The 21,875-nt window shown below is 36.7% G+C and overlaps 1 long non-coding RNA gene across 1 annotated transcript; it reads left to right on the plus strand.

The window, feature by feature from the left end:
• Positions 1-18,654: 18,654 nt before the first annotated feature.
• Positions 18,655-20,966, plus strand: LOC127644798 (uncharacterized). The gene is made up of 3 exons (XR_007970707.1): positions 18,655-18,831; positions 19,147-19,262; positions 20,293-20,966. It is a non-coding gene; the product is annotated as an uncharacterized LOC127644798 (long non-coding RNA).
• The last annotated feature ends 909 nt before the right edge of the window (positions 20,967-21,875 follow it).

The raw sequence follows: 21,875 nt of genomic DNA on the forward strand, positions 1-21,875 counted from the left end.
AACAGGTTTTGATGTGGGTAACAGGGATGACATAGATTAGTTGTACATGTACATTTTCTCCCCCCTAATAATTTATTTTATATTTTAAAGTTAAATACTTCCATCTGGTGCATTATGATAGCAAAATTAAGAGGCTAGTGTTGTGCTCTTGTAAACAATTTTGTGCTCTTGAAGCTGCAGTAGGCAACTTTGAAATGAATTATTGTAAGAAACAGCGCCGCCTCTATGTGTTGTGAATTTTGTATGGCTGTTCTCATTCTCTTTCAACAGCTAAAAATTGTATGCTTCCCTTAAACTACCAGGTTTTTTTACCTTATTGCCTTTGGTGAAATGTTGGCTCCTTTTATGTGCTGGCTGTTGTTGTTGTTTGGTTTTAATTCTGCCAGTTGGTTTTAACATGTTAATGATAAGATGATCAGTCTCAATAAAACACATTTTTTCCATAACTCATCATCATGCATCCATGTAAGTGTAATTACAAACAAGAGCAGTAATGTGACTGCAGACCCTCGCCCTAATGTTGCAATGTTCAAGAAAGTGAAACCAAATTTCAGCATTAAGATCTTGATCTGGTTTCAGATCATCATAGGAAGACCAAGATGTGATTATCGTTCTTGCCTAATAATTGAACCAGATCAGTAATTTTAAGTTCTGTGAGATGACATGCTCAAAATACAAACGTTCGTCGGAGTCCCGCTCTTTTTCTGAGGAAAATGTTAACTCTTCCTTACTATCCAGGAGTTTCCTCGCCTGTGTATCGTTACAAACATGCAGTAAAGTGAATGAATTGTTTACATCAAACATCAATGTCGGGGGCGTTTACCATTTGCATTGATTGCCACAGCACCGTATGAATAGCGTCCTCTGCTGGTGGGTGTGATCACATTAGCTATAATGAGCTGAACCAGGAAAATGGTACATCACTTTGTTTCATACAGATTACATTGCAGGAGAAAATTTGTTTTAAATTTGAATTGTTTTAATTAAAAGTATACATTTTAAGCTTTCTTTAGACACATGTTTCATGTTTGTGTGATAAGTATTCGTGTAGTTTCAGTTCATTTTTGTGACGTGTTTCAGAAATATGCTTGTGGAGACAGAGATGTCTGATAGCTCACCCTTTTAATTTCTTTATTTTACAAAAGCAAAAGGTTTTGTTGTTATTGTTAGTGTACACAAATAAAAGTAGACACTTTAGTCTCTAATGAAGTCTTACACTTATCTGTATACCGAAAAATGACGAAAATATCCAGCAGGACGCGCCGGCGCACAGAGAGGGTTAAGTTCTCTGGCCCAGTGAGAAATCACTGTATGAATTGTAGTCAAAAAGGTGCAGTCCTACATTGCAAATGTACAAGTCCTTGCCCTCCATCTTCTTTTGGTAAATACAATACATTGAGGTATCCAATGCATTTCCCCCCCCCCCCCCAAAAAAAATCTATTAAAATTATTTTTGCAAGTAACCATGTTGATAAATTCTTAAAAATCCATGTTCATTTCATGAGACGACCTTTAAATTTTTCAATTATTCTCTCCCAGTTTTTTTGAACAATCGTGTCATCTCCTAAAAACCTCCTAAATATCTTAAACCATCTTTTTCCAACTTAACCCCTTTGGGAGTATTGGTATTGCTTTTTCCAACATTCCTACCAACACTGCTTCACTTTTATTCCAGTTAATTCTTGCTGAAGAAATAGTTCCAAAGTCTCTCAATGTTTTTAATAATAAATCTACATCATTTTGTTTATTAAGTATCATGATAATGTCATCAGCGTATGCTGATAAACAGAAAGTGCTTGTAAAGATACCCCTTCTAAAATTGTTCTCAATTTATTTAAGTGGTTCTATTGCCAACGTGTAAAGTATACCCGACAGAGAACACCCGTCTTACCCCACTACATATTTTAAAAGGAGCAAATAAGCCACCATTCATTTTCAGTAAACATGTCATTGCATAAAACTTTAAGATAGTTATGTTCTACACACTCAAACGCTTTTTCTGATCTAAGGAAATCAAACCCATATCTACACCCATCATTTCAGAAACATCAAATAAATCTGTTAGCTAACACTTTTGAGAGCAATTTATAGTCACAGCACAATAAAGATACAGGTTGCCAGATCTTTATGTCTCTCACATCACATTTTTGGCAAAAGGGTAAGGACCGCTCTTCTACAGCTCAGTGGCAGAAGTCCTCCATCTAGACTGTCACTGAGAATTGCCAGCAGATCCTCCCCTATCACAGGCCAAAATGATTTATAGAACTCAACTGGGATTCCATCTATCCCAGGAGCCTTGTCATTTTCCATACTTTTGAGAGCTTCATGCAGTTCTCCCAGGCCTATGGCTCTTTTGAGTGCTACATTAGAGTCTTCAGAGACCTTTGGCAGCTCTTCAAAAAACAAAAAATATATTTCAACAACCCGATCTTCCTTGTGCACACAACTATAAAGACTTTCATAAAAACTGATTGCCCTTTTCCGAATTTCAATAGGATCTGATACAAGAGAACTGGTCTCAGAAAATAAAGAATGAATAAAGTGTTTTTGACTGTTCTTTTTTTAGACTAAAGATGAATTTTGACGGCACATCCATCTGGTCTATATCTTTAAACCGTTATCGAACTAGCGCCCCCTGTGCTTTCACTTCACTTTGTATGTCAGACAAAACAGATAAAAAAAAAGGGATTTCCACTTGATTGTGCCACTTCTAAAACTTTTATAGATTTAATCATATCTTTTGTGACATTGTCAGTGTACTGTTGATAAAATTGCTTAGTTTGTATTTTACCAAACTTCCATTTTTTGCAAAGACTGAAACTGAGCTTTTTCATTCCTAACTTTTTTTTTAAATGTATCTTTATAATGTGTGTCACTTAGTAAATTTCTATTAAAATGCAAATAAGCACTTTTTTGCTTCACAGAGTTTAAAGTTACTGTACATATGACAAGACTGTGATCTGAGAACCCAACTGGGGTTAAAAACATTTCTTAAAAAACTAAGATGTTTAAAACAAGAGAATCTATCTAGTCTTGCTAATGACAATATATTGTCACGGGCATGTGCTGATGTGTACTGCTTTAAGTTCCCATTTAAACTCCTCCATACATCACAAATAATTTGATTCAATCATCTGAATGAGTCATTTTCAAGAAGGCAAATGTGGTTCTACATGATTTCTGTCCATATTATTTTCGACACAATTAAAGTCTTCACCCAGAAATAAATGCTCTTCACCATTACATTTATCCAAAGTTACACACAGAGTATCTAAATACACTATTCTTTCTGCTGGTAGGGTTAGGGCCTACCAGCAGAGGGGGGTCATTCCATGAAGTTGGTGACTTTTGTGTCCCTAAGAAATAATCAGACATAGTATTATTAAGCTTTTAAAATCACAAATTTATTTTTTGATACAGTAATTCTATGTATTCTTTCATCAATACTACATTAAATTAAAGTTACTTAAATATTATTTAAAATAATTTAAATTGCATTTATTCTGATAAGTGTAATGATTTTGGTCTGTCCCTCACTATGATTGTTCTTTTTCAGGACTTTTAATTTCCAAATTGAAGGCAAAATGTAAAAAACAAAAATCACATTTGTATATTGTTCTAAGTATAGTCTCATTGTTAAGCAATGTTTTGGCATAAGTATACATTATGTTTATAAAATATAAATCATTTTCTCGGTGTCCCCTGATTTAATGTCAGCCCTGTTACCCTCAAAAAAAAAACCCTTGTAAAATATTGGTACATTCCAGTGACATCACTTCCAGGAAGTTATATCGTCTCTTAACTAGTATTCCAACAGTTAATACACAAGTGTCTCTCTCTCTTCTATAATGTTCTATTTTTGATGATTTATGAGGTTTGACTGAGGGGGGACATCATGCAATGTCAAAACTGTTATTATATTTAAAGTATAAATTTAAACAATTATTTCTTTAACTTAATATAATCAATATCTACAAGTAATATCCTTTCAAAGTGTACAACATGTGCTTTTGTGGACTTGATCGATTAGCTAGCAATTGGTAATTTAAATCGCTTTAAATCGTCAAACCTGTTACTTTTCCAGAGTAACAGGTTTTGATGTGGGTAACAGGGATGACATAGATTAGTTGTACATGTACATTTTCTCCCCCCTAATAATTTATTTTATATTTTAAAGTTAAATACTTCCATCTGGTGCATTATGATAGCAAAATTAAGAGGCTAGTGTTGTGCTCTTGTAAACAATTTTGTGCTCTTAAAGCTGCAGTAGGCAACTTTGAAATGAATTATTGTAAGAAACAGCGCCGCCTCTATGTGTTGTGAATTTTGTATGGCTGTTCTCATTCTCTTTCAACAGCTAAAAATTGTATGCTTCCCTTAAACTACCAGTTTTTTTTACCTTATTGCCTTTGGTGAAATGTTGGCTCCTTTTATGTGCTGGCTGTTGTTGTTGTTTGGTTTTAATTCTGCCAGTTGGTTTTAACATGTTAATGATAAGATGATCAGTCTCAATAAAACACATTTTTTCCATAACTCATCATCATGCATCCATGTAAGTGTAATTACAAACAAGAGCAGTAATGTGACTGCAGACCCTCGCCCTAATGTTGCAATGTTCAAGAAAGTGAAACCAAATTTCAGCATTAAGATCTTGATCTGGTTTCAGATCATCATAGGAAGACCAAGATGTGATTATCGTTCTTGCCTAATAATTGAACCAGATCAGTAATTTTAAGTTCTGTGAGATGACATGCTCATACAGACAAAGATGGACACATGTGTCTAATTACAATACGTTTAAAACATTAGATCTCTTAGAAATGCAATGTGACTGCCTAACTAATACAACTATGCCAAGCAAGTGCAAAACAATATAATGCAATTTAAAAAAGGTAAAACTTTACAATATTATGTGAACAAATATGTGCAGTGTATGCCGAACAATGTGTGTCCTGTCATCAGTTTGCTCTGGTCAATCATGTTGCTGTCATTAATGAAAAAAAAAAAAAAACGTTTTTTTTTATTATAACTTGAACTATATTGTATATTGGACAAAGCCCCTTTTTTTTAATATCTCTCTTGTAAAAATATATATTTTTCTTAAAATGCCATGTGATCACCCTCCAAAATTAGGTTGTTCTTGGTCATCTGAATAACAAATATAAGACTGAAAATAGAAATCAAAAATTTGAAACAATCCCAGTGAAAAGAGGGACAAAATACTGCTCATATATGTGAAAACTATTACATAGTTCCAATTAAAAGTATAGTAACGCTAGTGTCTGTAACAGGGATGGCAAAAATGTCAAATCATGAGGTAGGTAAATAGTCATTATAATAAATTACATTAGCCTGAGATGGCACAATACAAATCAAAACTCAAAAAAAGAGAAAAGAAATAGAAAATAGTTGAAAAAGAAAGCAATTGTTTTTGCAACAGAGGGCATAAACCACTCGCGCAACAGACACATACGCATGCGCAGAGAGAGAGCACACACGAAAAAGAAACAGCACGAGAGAGAAGAAATAAATATTAACTTACCTGCAAGGTCCTCCAGCTGGCAGTTTGGCAAGTTCCTGTGCAGTCAACACCGTGTGGTGTCCTTACAATGATTCACCAATAGATGGCACTCAAGCTTTTCTGGTTGTAGTTAAGCATGTGAGAAGAGTAGAAGTGATTTTTTATTTTTTTTTTGAAGAGTAGAAGTGATGCTGAGCATGTGTATAACTGTGACTGAAATCGCCCACTCGTTCACTCAATCACTATTTCCTATATAGTGAATGGATGTGAGTGCACTACATTTCATCAGTGAGTGAACGAAATGAGTGAGCGATTTCAGACGCTGACCTTAATTCCCTGCGTCAGAGAGCACTAGGGAGCTGTCGCAGACATTTTGTCATTTCACCTGTGTGGCTTCATGAATTTGATAATCTCTGTAATCTTTATCATAAATATATATATGCTGAAAAAAAAACAATAGAAACCATTACAGAATTGCTAATGGTTTTATTGGTTATATAGGGAACTGTATTGGTTTTAATGGAAACTGTAATGGTCCTAGTAGGTCTCTATTGGTAATTTGCTTTCTCCTATTGGTGGCATGTTTTGTCTATTTTTCTGTATTGGTTTTAATGGAAACTGTAATGGTCCTAGCAAGTCTCTATTGGTAGTTTGCTTTCTTCTATTGGTGGCATGTTTTTTCTATTGGATACCATTAAGGACCAATAGAACACCTTTGGCAACTTATAGGTTACAAGTATCTACTGAACACCAGTATGAACCATTACGACTCCAATAAATGTAGTGTTTTCTTTGGTTTGATGATAATGATTTAATATACACATACACATAATTATAGGCTAGATGCAGATTTTTTTTTACAATTATTGCAACAACAAAATAGATTTAAAATTACATAAATAAACGTTGTGTGTGTGTGTGTGTGTGTGTGTGTGTGTGTGTGTGTGTGCGCGCGATAACATTACGATATCCAGAAACCAATTTCAATAGCACATTAAGTTTAATTTATCGACATCGAACTCATGTTTACTATGATAGTTTCATCTTTACATCTACTAGGCTTGCTTCTGCATGATTTCAAAAACAACACATTCCAGCGCCAGATCGCCTCTTATTTAACTCTGCTTGTCAACTATGGTTTCATTCATCTCTGATACATTTGTAACAGTGGTGGGGACAATATCGACCCAGGCAAAAAGTTGTGGCGACATGTCTCACCCACAAATTACGCCGCAAATTCAGTCTCCACTGTCCTTTTGCCTTGTAAGCGCATGAGAGAAAGAACAATAAGGGCAATTCACTCAAAGAGTCTGCTTGTTTGTGTGTTGGAGCGAATGAATGCCTGCTGCTTCGTTTCTGATTGTCCACGCAACTCCAAATCTACACAACGCAGAGGTTATTAGTGTCTTCTAACTGGTGTCACTAAGCTATCTGCATGGCTGCACATCAGCCAGGCTTGGCCCACCGGTTACACTTACACTAATAGAGAAACTCTCTGTTCAAACTTCAATTTAGCAGGCTTGTAGAAAGAAAAAAAATACAATCAGACAGGTATACAGAAGGAGGTCATTTAAATTATTTAAATAATACACATAATGCATGATATTACTGTGGACATTAACTTTATTAAGTTCATGTTTAGGCTCCGTGGTATAATAGAACTAGTTATTTAAAACACTTACATCAGGTTGCTTTAAATCAAAGATCAAGATAAAAAGGAGTGAATCACACACACACACACACACACACACACACACACACACACACACACACACGCACGCACGCACGCACACACGTCTAGCAAGGGTTTGTTCTAGTCCCTCTCAAAAATGTTTGGAAAACTGCAAATGTATAGTTTGTCTTCCACTTTGATACACATGCATTTACCCTGAAGGCAACTAACAGGAACTAATTCTGTCTTGGATGATTCCCAGCGTTGCACAATGGAAATGTGTGGAACAAAACCACAAGGTTGTGGTAGTGGAAATACTGCAGCTACCTTAAATGTTGTTAATAATAATGCTATGTGATCATCCGTGGTAGAGAAAGAAATAATTTTATCGATTACCCCACATGTTCCATCTGTTAGTTTCACATAGCTTTCATCTCGTCTCTGAGATTGAGTGTAGTCTCTGCTACTATACACCAGACCTCCTTTGATCATACGTTTGTGCACTACAACTTCATCAGGTATGCACACGCTAGAGGCACAGAAGGCAGCCCGTTCTTCCTGTGTAACAATATGCACGCTCCCATTGTCAAGTAGCGTAGTATTGTCACATTTGACAGCATTTTGGATCCTTGGGTACTTGTTCAAATCAGAACAGAACTGTAACACCTCTTCTTTCACCGTGTACTTGGATGAGAAGTAAGGAATTGATCTAAACAGAAGAAACTTGGTAACTATCTGATTAGCCACTCCCTTTGTTCCTTTTACCAAAGTCAGGAGTTTGCCATTTGCGCTTTCGAAAGGAAATGCAGAATGTGTCCACAATGGGCCCCACAACTTGACTGACTTGGCAAGATGACTGAGAAGGTGAATGTTAAATGTCATCTGTGACTCGCCATATAAAATCTGAAACCTGAACATGAAGTCAAGCAACAAGATCTCAGCTCTGTTGATTTCACAAGGTTTTAGTTCATTCTTCAGTAGCAGATAAATGGCTGATACAAGTAGGCCAAGATGTTGCAGGTACTTTTTGGGAACAAATCCTTCAAGACATGGTAGGATGTAGAACAGGAGCCAGGATCGCCACTCTGAGGCTTTCCAGTGCACCCTATCTGACAACCCTCTAGGCAGTCGAGTAATCAGGTGTGGAGGTTGGATACCAACAATTCTAGCATGGATCTCTCTCAAAGTGGCAGGGCTGCCTACATAATATGGCTGGGTGGATGAAGTAGTATCAACCAGGAGTCTAGTCACCTGTCTTGAAACCCCCAGTAAGACTGCATGCATGTAGTCTGGGACAAAACCCCAGACAACATCAAAGTATGGCAAGTTGATTAGTGGAGAAGGACCTTTTACGCCCCTAATATTTGTCCCGCCTTCTACAGCCAACTCCATATCCCTAACCATTTCCTCATTTGTTCTTTCAGAATAATCTTCTGCTGACACTGGATACTTTACTACCCTATCAACCAGCTTCCCAGGATGCAGACAGAATCCACAGCCATAATATCCATTAAACTGGGTAGTGTTTTGCATCAGTGGTCTCGCTTTGGAATCAACACTACAACAGAGCCCAACTATTTTGCTGTTAATAACAGACCCTTCTTTATGCCATGTGACACCAGTGTCAGCAAGGGTCTTGGCCTGGTCCACAAATGACTTCAGAAAGATTTCCATCACAGGCTCTTTTGGCCCAAACCAAAGGCCAGCAAGCAATACATTCTTAAACCTGAGTTCAGGGGAAGCTCATTGATCATTATGTGGATGGGCCATATAGAGAACTTTGAGGAATTAAAGACAGGGCTTCCATCTGAGTTAAATATGTATGATAGGTTGTGAGAATCTGAGAGGATCTGATTTGGGCCAGACAAATGTCTGTACTTCTCCCCATCATAGATGTCTGACACCATCTCATTATGGCTCTTTTGCCTATCAAACCTATAATTCAAATGGGCACTCGCATCTGTGCTTTCAAGCAGAGTCTGAATTTGTTGGGCAAGAGGAACATTGATAAAGAAGTTACCACCATTCATAGAACCAGAATCAAAAGTGTTGCCACATGATCCACATTCATCCATTTGTTTGTCACTGATTTCCTGGACTGTTCCTATGTTTAAGTAACAAGTTTCACAGTAGAACTGAAATTCTACTTCCTCACAGCTGTTTTTAAACACTCTGTTAAAAAGATACTTGGATCGAGGTACAACCTCTTGCCCAAACAATTTATTTATCAACTGCAGTAAATCATGTAACTGGCAACCAGTTATTTTATGCTTTGCTGCATGGCTCATAATCATGAGCATTGCCTCAGCTTTTGTGGTAGTTCCTGTGGCAGTCAAAGCAGTGTCCATGTCCGGCTGTAGGTCAATCATTGACAGTGGATCAGAAGTGTTCTGCTCCATGCTGCCTGTCCTATGGTCTATCTCAGACTCTGACTCTGTTCCACTGCATGCCTTTAAAAAAGCAACATCTCTGTTAAAGGTATGGTTGTGTGTAGGTCTGCTCATACACCTATTCACGTAGGTTCATAGTTTACATTTACATTTATTCATTTAGCTGACGCTTTTATCCAAAGCGACTTACAATTGCTATATATGTCAGAGGTCGCACGCCTCTGGAGCAACTAGGGGTTAAGTGTCTTGCTCAGGGACACATTGGTGATTCGAACCCGGGTCTCTCACACCAAAGGCATGTGTCTTATCCACTGCGCCATCACTACCTCATAGTTATATTTTTTGTTATTTTTTTTAAACATACAGACCCTCCAAAATGAATAATTAATCAAATACTTTGATCAATTTATACTTCAAAACTTACATGTGTACCTGAGAGAGAGAAAAAACAATTATCAGAACAAGCTAAACTAGTACTCACATGTGTTTCTGAAGGTCTACTTGAGCCTGGTGCAACGTCTACCTCACTACTGTACTCATCTGTCATCAGTTCAGCTGTTTTTTAAAATTGTGATTAGTAGTGTACAGTACATGAGAAAAGTTTATCAGAACAAGCTAACTAGTACTCACTAGTACTTGAAGGTCTACTTGAGCCTGATGCAACGCCAACCTCACTACTGTACTCATCTGTCATCAATTCAGATAATTTGCATATGGAGTTGAGTGTTGTTATGGTGGCTGCTTCACTGTCTGGACCATTCTGACAATAATGATACAGTTATGTTACAATCGTGACATCTATGTATCTATGTTACTATGTTACAATCATGACATCTATGTTACAATTATGTTACACCCATGACATTGCACTTGCACTAACAGTTAGAAGGACTGTGAAGAATATGACTTCATCTGACTCCTGTAGCTGCCTGTTTCCATGCTTATTTTTTGAATGTGTAACTTTAATGGCCTTTTACATAGCTTTCATTACATCTGAAAAACAGATCATAAAACTCACACATACCACAAATGGTGTACTCAATATTGAATGGCTGTTCTGTATGCTCTCTGTTCTGTGTGCTGTCTCTCTCACTCTCTCTCACTCTGTCTGTGCTGTTTGTCTCACTCCCTGCCTCTGAGAGCATATCTATTAAAAATACCATAAGGAACAAGAAAAAACAAGCTGAAGAAATCTCATATATAAATATATCACAAATAATGTATGTTATAATAATTTAACTGTTTCTTTGAACACTAGGCTACTGTTTAACAACAGTCCGCAATATACAGCACACTGCTACAAGCTATTCAAAATGCTTTCTTAAAGTTTATAATGTAAATAACCTTTTAAAATAGGCTCTACAAAAAAATAAAATGACAAAGAAATATGAAACTGACCACTATCTCATCTGTTTCACTGTTAATACTTTTATTTAACAGGTATACGTTGTGTGAGGACTTTTATTTTGATATTCTCTGGGTTTTTATTTATTTGTCTATTAAAAATCAAAAGTTATTATTCAGTAAGAATGTCAGACTTTGCTGGATCACCTCCGCCGTATGTACTAAAGTTTTTCCTTTTCTTTTTTAATAATCAAATTTATTCAAATAATCGGGACAATCCTACTGGATAAGCTCGATAGTCTAACGTTAATTTACCTGTTTCATTGGCTGTTTGGCTCTCTTCCTCGTCAACATCAACACTTGGCCTGTCATGTCGACACAGTGTCTGGCGAGGTATCTTTGCCTTACTTTGAGGTTCCAAGTATAGCTTATATTTTTGCCTATTTCTACGCATATTTGTCCAAAAAAATAAATAATGATGCTCGAGACGAGTTGTTGAGTTCTTATCATGTAAAAAGGGGGCGGAGCTTAGCTTGCGCGTGACAGAGTGCCAACTGAAATAACGGTAAACTGATCTGCCCGTTCACTAGCGAAACCACCCAACTTTTTCTGTCAGGTAAGTTAGTGTCATTAATACTTTTCTTTCCTGTTATTTTCGATGCAATATTTATTTTCTGTCTATATTTTATACCTTTTCTCTGTCTTTACTACTTTATGTCAGTATTGAGGTAACGTTAGACTTTCGTACCGGGCTGTGTAACGTTAGCACTATTTATCCGGTGCTAACATTACCTCAGTGCCAGCTATGCAGATAATTATGGTTATGTTGTCGTAAGTTAGTAAAAAAATATGTATAGCCATTTAAAATGAGACAAAGTGGACTCAATAAGTTATCCTAAAAGGATGGAAACTGCTGGAAAGGATGGACGATTTGAGTATTGAATTAAATGTGTCGGTCAATAGAGATTTTCTGCTAACCTTAAATCGTTTCTGTCTCGGAATGTAACGTTATGTATCAACATTGTTAGTAAGTAACTTGACTGCTTATTAACATACCACGTAAGTTAAGTCTGTTAATAGTAATAATAACAAAAGTAACTTAATTAAAGGCTGACACAGACAAGCATGAAAGTAGCCTACGTTACCGAATTAATTTAACAGTCAATGTCTTGCCCAGTAAGGTTAACTTATTCACGTAACGTAAATACAGTTGATTGAGGATATGCCTTAAGTGAACGTAAACAGTTGAAACATTCCGATATGTTATCCGTGCATTAGGTCGACAGCAGCCTAATAAACATGCTGCTCTCTATCAAATAACGTTAACGTTAATGTTAATGTTAATTAAACAATAAAAGACAAAGAATCACACGTTTTGACTGGATGCCTTAAACTATAGTTAATGCATGCATTAATTTATTTGCATTTGATCATTCAATGTCAGTTTATTTATTTATTTATTTATTTCAGGCCTACAGCCTACTTAAATACTAATGTTAGATAAACCTAACAGTTACCTGAACAAATTAAAGAACTGTTTATTTAATTTGTATCTTTGTTTTATTTGACTTTTTTGTCATGTTTATTGGTTATGTTATATATTTGGTCACAAATAAGAAATTTTGTGTTGCTAATACAAATTAATTGATATAAAATGTGTTTTTATTAATTGTCATTTGTCTTGTATGTTAGCATGTTTGCCTACGTCCGGTATATTGACTGACAACATCCGACAGATAGTGCCCTTGGACTACGTAAAAGGCTTCTGTCCAAAGGATCTCAAGGATTTTGAAACCAAGAAAAAATATAATATTTTGTGGAAGAAATCGCCAGAGGACCAGGGGCAATACTACAAAGCACAGATATTAAAATTGGCTGGTAGGCATTTCAAGCTACGCTATACCCCCTAAACGTATCTTTATTTTAAGTATATTGGTCAAAATATTTGTTGCACTGCTGGAAACATAGATGTGTGTATTACAGTTCCTGTTACAAAATATTCTGATAACCACTAACATCTACAGTGGTGACTGACAAAGTAGTAGTTATTTTTGTGTGAGATATTTTTGTTGGTTTGTTGTTACTTGTATTTAGTTTCTCTCTTCTATTCTTCAGAATCTGAAGAGGAATTAAAGCCAGCTGAATCTCAATACCCCCACTCAACAGTGATGAGGAAGACTGCTCATCTACCAAAAGCTCAACGAATCCATCTGTAAGCTATGTAATGCATGTCTTAATTAATACAATTGAGTGCATTATTGCTGGACATTTTTCAGCAGCGTAGGTTCCAGAAGTAGTTTTTCCATTCATTTAAAAATAGTCTCCATTAAATTGTTGTAAGCCATGAACCAAACCAATCAGCTATTTGGTGAAACATAACACTACACTAGGGTGACCACCATCAAACAAACCAAATGTGGGACGATAACTCAGTTTGTGTGGGACAATGTGGGACATGTTACCAACACTAAAACATAACCTGAAACTGTTATATACAGGTGAAACTCGAAAAAATAGAATATCGTGCAAAAGTTCATGTATTTCAGTAATTCAAATTAAAAGGTGAAACTAATATATTTAGTATATATAACTATATACATATGCATGATTATACTTTTCAGAGGGCCGACATTTCTGTATTTTATTTATTTTATTTTATTGATTTCATGTGATATTCAAATTTTCTGAGATTTTGAATTTGGGGTTTTCATAAGCTGTAAGCCATAATCATCAAAATTATAACTTTTGCACGATATTCTAATTTTTCGAGTTTCACCTCTAATGTCTATCTAACTTAATAAAAACATTTGTATTCTGCATTTCAGCTGATAAAAATACTTTGTTCTTTAGTCCCTTCCAGAAAACACTATTACATCACATAACATGTCTTTATTTTAAATGTCATTTAATTTCAACATCACTGAGCACAAACAAATTTTTAAAAAGTTCTGACCAAGTCCAACTAAAATCCAACAACATAAATAATGAACAAATAAAATATAAAACAACATGAAATTAGGTCATTGACAGTCTTATATTATACTGAATATATTAAACCAAAAACTTTCATATTTTTAGAAAGGATGTGAATTTGAACAACCACAGCAAGCAACAAGTTGATCAATTCTGTTAAATAAATTTTTTAATTTACCGAATTATCCATTTGTTTTCTGGCAGGGAACACATGTAACGAATCACCGCTCCAGATTTTGATTGACAGCCGTCACAACCTACTAGTGACCGTGTTTACTCCTTTCCTTCCAACCATTGGATAGGCTTTAAAAAGCGGCTGTTGTATTTGCACTTCTGACGAAGCTGTTAAATATAGGTGAAAAACTGCGCAACAAAAAGAATAAATAAAATGCTTTTTTAAAAGGCAAAACAACGCATGCACGTTTTCTTGATATGATAATTAAAAACCAACAGACTGATGAAAATGCGGGACATTTTCTCAATTTGCGATGTCGCGGACAAGGGGTAAAAATGCTGTGCAGTACAACGCAAAGCGGGACGGGTGGTCACCCTACACTACACACTTTGTGTTTTGCTTGTTTCGGTTTTCTGATTGGTGAAATTATCTAAATAGCATCATGGGAAATGTAGTTTTTCACCACAAATCCAGCTGTTAACAAACTATTTTTTTGTTTATTTTAAAGTGTGACAAGACAAATGACAAGACAAAAAAAAAGGCAGCAGTCCAAAGCATACAAAAAGGAAAAATCTAATGGAAATCCTAAAAGAAAAGAAAAAAGTTGTCCAGAGCAGTTATGAAACACACACTGAGTATGTCCCCATGGCTGTGCACAAGGAACTGCAAGACAAGTACTATAACCTCAAAAAAAGGATGCGAGAGGAGGAGATGAGTAATGAAGAAAAAGGGGGGGAAATCAAATGTTTAAAAGAAGAGAAAAGGGACACGAAAGCTGAACTGCTGCAACTAAGGCGGTTAAACCTTCAACTCCAAGAGGAGCTCTTCCAAAACAAAAAAAGTGAGCATTTTCAAACTGATTGGCTATTAATTTAACATAGATGAGAAGAATTGAACATTTTTAAATGCAACTTATAGCCTGTGATTTTTCAAAAAAATTTGCAACAAAACTAATAAATAATCACAGGTAAACTGCCTGACCAGTCAGGTGTTTGTCATGAGACGTGTACCACAAAAGAGCTATGGTTTGCAGACAGTTTTAAGAGTTGATGTTACAAATACGTCTTTTGAATATACTTTGTGAACTTATTGTCCCTTTAGCTCGGAGAGGTTTATTTTCCCTCTTCAATAAGTTGTCAATTGTTTTGTTTATTGGTCTAATTCTGGTTTCTCTTTTCTAATAAACCTTGCATTGGGGTAGTCACTGAATTAATTATCTTGTGCTTCATTCCCACCCTTCTGAATTATATTACATTAATAAGACTGTTTAGTTGTGCTATCTTACAATCAAAATGTAAGGTTTCGCCGATGTTAACGGTTAAAACTTGAAGTGGCGATGAGGTCTTAAAATGTATGGAAGGGGTCTTAAAAAAGGTCTTAAATTTAATTCCATGATTCCTGTATATACCCTGTTATGGAGATGATGCGATTACTTCATGCTGTTTTCAGTCAGCTCCGCTGCTTTTTAACAGTTTTTCTATGTAAATATGTGTTAGATGGACAATTGGACATATTTGACCGTTATGCCGCGTCTAGCAGCTTTTCAAACATGTTGTACTTCGAGACCCAGCCGCCTTTCCCATTCAATAGTGCTGCGGCTCTGCAGTTGGATACTATTATGTGCGCGTCTGTTTTTAAGAGCAAAAACACTAACTTAACTAAATTTTGGTGCATCCCTAACCTGAACTATCTGTTTCATAATTTAAAACCTACACCAGGTTAAATAAGGTTAAATAAAGAGATGATTGTAATGATATGGACATTACATGACTAGTGGACAAAGTTCACAGCTGTCAAGATCTTGAATCTGCTCAAAGTACGCCCAAAGATGTTGATGAATATGTATGGATAATCTACTGGTAATGTGGTTTAAGAGGTACATTGTCCTAATGAATTCTCCTTCTTTTTGCAGGTCTGATCAGTCAGCCCCAGTGAAGCCTGTGAATTAAGTGTGAACTTAACTGTGAATTAAGCAATAAAAATGTAATATTAATGTTTTGTGTCAGATGTTTATTTCCAGCTGGGTTGAGTAAACAAGCAGGTCTTAATACTGTATATAATTTTTATTTCAGGTGCATGTTCTTCATTCTTTGCTAAACAAAACCTGAGCTGTAAGCTATATTGAAAAGTTGGTGTGCAGTTTATATTGTGTATAATTGTAGTAATAATTCAAATTAATTAATTAAAAATTAATTAAAAACGCATGTCCTAATTATTAACAGCTAAAAGCATGTAACCATTAAACATACAAATCTTAACCAATACAATCTTTACTGGAAACCATTAAATATGTGCAAATCAATACCAATACAAATTTGTAATGAAACCATTACAAGAACCAATACAAAACTGCAATGGAACTGCAATGGAAACCATTAAATATGTACAAATCATGACCAATACAAATTTGTAAGAAAACCATTACAAATCAGAACCAATACAAGCTGTAATGGAAACCATTAAATATGTGCAAATCAAGACCAATACAAATTTGTAATGGAAACCTATACAAACCAATAAATCCTAATGGAATATGGCCCAAAACACACTACGTAATGGACACCATTTGGTAATGGTTTTAATGGTTAACGGCTGATGGTTTGTAATGGTTTTGTATTGGAAACCATTAGCATTTCTGTAATGGTTTCTATTGTTTTTTTCAGCAGGGGGATCCATCAGTTATCTTTGTTATTGTATATTTGGAGTATCTATCTGTAAATAAACAATATTTTAGTGCTATAAAAATACAGAAAGCACCTGCATGTGTGATTTGCTGATTTGTTTTATTTTCTCAATGGCTCAATTGTAAGCACAAGAGAAGCTAAAATCGGATTAAAGACAGAAAATGTTTTTTCCACAATAAGAACTTTATTTCATTTAATATGAAAATTAAATTATATCTCAGTATGGGGGTCTTCACAATTCTTATCCAAGAATAAAAAGCCAAATACATGACAAGCCTGAGCTTTGACAATTCCTTATTTAAAAAATAAAATGTTATAAGTCTAACTATCGAGATTTTAAATAACTACAGATGGAACTTTCTGTTCACCATGTACGAACCACTGAAATCGGTTGATAAATGTAAACGTTATTTTTGTTTTTATCTAGAAAAACCGCAACTCACCCGTTTACTTGCATTTGATTACAGCGCAGTCTTGCCCTCCGCAAAATGGCGGACGCGTTGACGTATCGCAGCAACGTTCCAAAGCGGCCAATAGGGCATCTATGTATTTATTCTATGGTCTTAACGACCGTTCCACAGGTGCATGTTCATTAAGTAAGGGATAATCCACGGCTAGCCATGCATTAAAGGATTTTAATGCACGACGTAGAGGCGAAGAACCACCCGACGCGAAGCGGGTTGCCTCTACGTCGTGCATTTAAATCCTTTAATGCATGGCTAGCCGTGGATTATCCCGCTTATACCACGGTTATTTGCCAAGTTAAAAATAAGTTAAAGCTGTAACTGATGTTAATTTTGTAAAAATAATGTAATTTTTTAACAGACGTGTAAAAATACGGTTATTTTCTTAAGTTACGGCTCGTTAGTTCTAGCACTCCGTCCACTTTAAATAAAGTAGAGCCATCGGATTGCTTTTATTTGAATGAATTATCACATTTATTTAAATTCATTATTAAAAGAGAGAGACAAAGAACTGAAAGAGTCCCCTCGTTGCTTAAGCATATAGCTAACTTAATGATTATTTAATGGATTTATTAAAATAATTTATGAATGACAGGCAACACTGACAGTGACAAGGCAATCTTTATTTGAAATAATCATGTCATTTTTTAAATGAATTATGTAGAGTGTGAAATAAAACCGGTGTCCCTAACCACGATTAGGCTATATAAAGACACATTAAATTTATTGAAATGCATTAAATTAAATGAAAACAAAAAAATCAAACAGTTGGAAATTTCGATAGGGGATTGTTTTACTCAGCATTATACTAATTGATGTTAAACTCCACATTTCCATTTATCGTGAAGTTAGACATGGAAAAGGGTAGGGTTATTTCAGTTTTAGGCTTGGAGGTGAAATTATGTTTCACTTTGCTTGTTGAGGTTCTAGATGTCAGTATGTCACTCCATTCCCTCCTCTCTGACAAAGATGGGGCCCAATATGACCGCAAACTCGCCTCGCATCGGTGGCCTGTCACTGACATGATAATACATATTATATGGACGGTCCAACTACAGTGCAATGCAAATAGTAAATATAAGATAAAGTGAGAAGTAATAGTAAATAGTTTAGTGTATAGTCAATAAAATAAACAAACAGTATACAGCAAATAAAATAGTAATGAATAGTACTATTTTATAGAATAGTATAATTATATAATATCATAAGTACAATAATATAATAATTATAGGTAATAGCATATACTTTACGTATAATACTATAATAATAGCAGTAGTATCAATCTCAATAGTATCAATCTCAAATAGTTATAGGCTTTTGGGCCATGTAAGTTATAGGCTTTTGGGCCATGTGGCATTTTGAATTCCATGCCATTACTACAATGCAACCCACAAAAATACATGTTGTTGTCATCTATTGCCCCCTAGGTCAGCTGACAAGCTTTCTTGAGGAATTGGATGTCCTGCTGTCCTCCTTGCCAGAGGATGGCAGGCCACTTGTGGTTCTTGGTGATTTCAACATACACCAGGACAAACCCCAGGCCATTGAACTGAATACTCTTCTGGCCTCATTTGACTTGGAAAGACTACACACCACAGCAACTCACAGGTCGGGCAACCAGCTGGACCTCATTTTTACACGTAACTGTACCACCTCTAATATTCTTGTTACACCTTTACATGTTTCTGATCACTACTTTGTTCAATTCAACATGATTCTCCCGTCCATTGTAAAACCGACCCCACCTTTGGTTTCCTTTCGCCGTAACCTCCGTTCCCTCTCACCCTCTCGCCTTTCCACTGATGTCTCTGCCTCTCTTCCCACAATAAATGTATTTTCCATGCTTGATGTGAACACTGCCACAGACACACTTAGCTCTACTTTAACAACCTGTCTAGACAACATCTGTCCTCTCTTCTCTAGACCAGCACGGACTACACCACCCAGCCCCTGGCTGTCTGACATCCTTCGTGAACATCGGACTGTTCTCAGGGCAGCTGAGAGGAGATGGCGGAAATCTAAAGATCCAGCTGATCTAGGTAAATATCAGCTTCTGCTCGCAACTTTTTCAAATAACGTTAAAACTGCAAAAACTTCATATTACCAGACCAAAATCAACAGCACCACAGACACTCGTAGCTTGTTTAGAACATTTAACACACTTCTCTGCCCTCCCCTCCACCACCTGACACATCACTGACAGCAGATATATTCGCCACATTTTTTACTGATAAGGTTACAGCCATCAGCAATACATTCACAGCACCACACCCTGTCAAACACCTGGCTCCTGTATGCAACCCTTCTTTCACTATGTTCTCTCCTTTAACTGACACTGAGGTCTCTAAACTCCTCCTCTCCAACCACCCCACAACCTGTTCCCTTGACCCCATTCCATCACACCTTCTCCAGGCCATCTCTCCGTCCATCCTACCGGCACTTACACACATAATTAACACATCCCTTCTTGCAGGCACTTTTCCCACTACATTTAAGCAGGCTCGAGTAACCCCACTGCTGAAAAAACCTGCACTTAACCCCACACAGATAGAACACTACAGACCAGTCTCTCATCCCATTCATGGCAAAAACATTTGAAAGGGCAGTTTTCAATCAGATCTCCGCCTATCTCTCACAGAACAAGCTGCTGGATGACAATCAGTCGGGCTTCAAAAGTGGACACTCCACTGAGACTGCCCTGCTGTCTGTCATCGAGTCGCTGAGACTGGCGAGAGCTGAATCGAGATCATCCGTTCTGATTTTGCTGGACCTTTCTGCTGCCTTTGACACAGTCAACCATCAGATCCTACTCTCCACCCTCTCTAAACTGGGTATCACTGGAACTGTGCTTGACTGGTTCAACTCTTATCTCTCAGAAAGGTCCTTTGAGGTAGCATGGAGAGGGAAGTATCCAAGCCACACCAGTTACTTACTGGGGTACCTCAGGGATCAGTGCTTGGGCCACTTCTCTTCTCCATATACACAACATCACTGGGACCCATCATCCAGTCACATGGTTTCTCTTACCACTGCTACGCTGATGACACGCAACTCTACTTGTCTTTCCAGCCCAACGACACCACAGTGACCGTTCGAATCGCTGCCTGTCTGGCAGACATCTCGGCCTGGATGAAGGAACACCACCTTCAACTCAACCCTGCCAAGACAGAACTCCTTGTCTTTCCAGCCAACCCTGCTGTTGAACACAACATCACCGTGCAGCTGGGTCCAACTACAGTTTCGCCTTCCACAACGGTCAGAAATCTAGGGGTAACCATTGATGATGAGCTAAATTTCACAGACCACATTTCAAAAACTGCAAGATCTTGTAGATTTACACTCTACAATATCAGGAAGATAAGACCCTTCCTCTCTGTACATGCCACACAACTGCTCGTTCATTCCCTTGTCATAACTAGACTGGACTACTGTAATGCTCTCATTGCAGGCCTTCCTGCATGTGCTATTAGACCTCTCCAAATGATCCAGAATGCAGCAGCACGTCTGGTCTTTAATGAACCTAAGAGAGCACATGTTACACCACTCTTTGTCTCTCTCCACTGGCTGCCGGTTCATGCACGTATTAAATTCAAGGCCCTGATGCTGGCATATAAAACAGTCACTGGGTCTGCTCCAGCATACCTAAAAACATTTATGCAGAGCTACGTTCCCACCAGAAGCCTGCGGTCGGCTAAGGAACGTCGCCTTGTCGTACCAAAACAAAGAGGCACCAAAACACTTTCCCGGACTATCAGTTTCATCATACCACGGTGGTGGAATGACCTTCCCAACTCAATCCGGGAAGCTAACTCACTCTCTATCTTCAAAAAACGGATAAAAACACATCTTTTCCAAAAGCACTTAACCGGTCAATAATAATAAAAAAAAAAAAAAAAAATATATATATATATTTATATATTTACATTTCTTGTTGCACTTAAATCTGTTTTGTATACTATTATGATGATAGTGAAACTTTGTAATATGGCACTTTTTGTACCACTGTCTCCCTAAGATGATTCGCTGATGTTCTTCCTCTTTTGTAAGTCGCTTTGGATAAAAGCGTCTGCCAAATGAATAAATGTAAATGTAAATGTAAATGTAAGTGAAGAGTGAGGGCAAACTCCCTCTGCTCTTTTGTGTACTCGTGGCACTGTTTTGACAATAGAGTCATCGGAAGAAGCAAAAAGCAAACTAGGAGGCTCAGATACTACTTTTGAGTTATCCGAGCCTCCTAGTTTGCTTTTTGCTTCTGCACATGGGTGTTCTACAGACTGTCTTCCCCAGTAGGCCAGAGGTAGAGAAATAGCTTTCTCTAACTGGGAGACCCAGGTTCTAGACCCACCTTCAACACTTCATGTCAGTCAATTGTGACACCTGGTTGCAACGGGCTAAAAAGGAAATAAAAATATAAACATAACAATTTAATGGCAAGCTATTAACTCCTAACCCTTGTGCGTCAATTAAAAAAAGTTCCACATAGGTTCATTATGGACAAAAATGTCCATGTCCAAAAACTGTCATAAAAATATTATAGATTTATATTTTTTTCCACTTTCACTGACATAATTTTTTTTAACCAGCATCAGCTCTAATCATAATGACCAAACATTCATTCATTTTTTAGAATTTTAACCCTTTAAACTCTGGTT

The sequence above is a fragment of the Xyrauchen texanus genome, chromosome 6, assembly GCF_025860055.1.
Source record: "Xyrauchen texanus isolate HMW12.3.18 chromosome 6, RBS_HiC_50CHRs, whole genome shotgun sequence".
NCBI classification, from domain to species: domain Eukaryota; kingdom Metazoa; phylum Chordata; class Actinopteri; order Cypriniformes; family Catostomidae; genus Xyrauchen; species Xyrauchen texanus.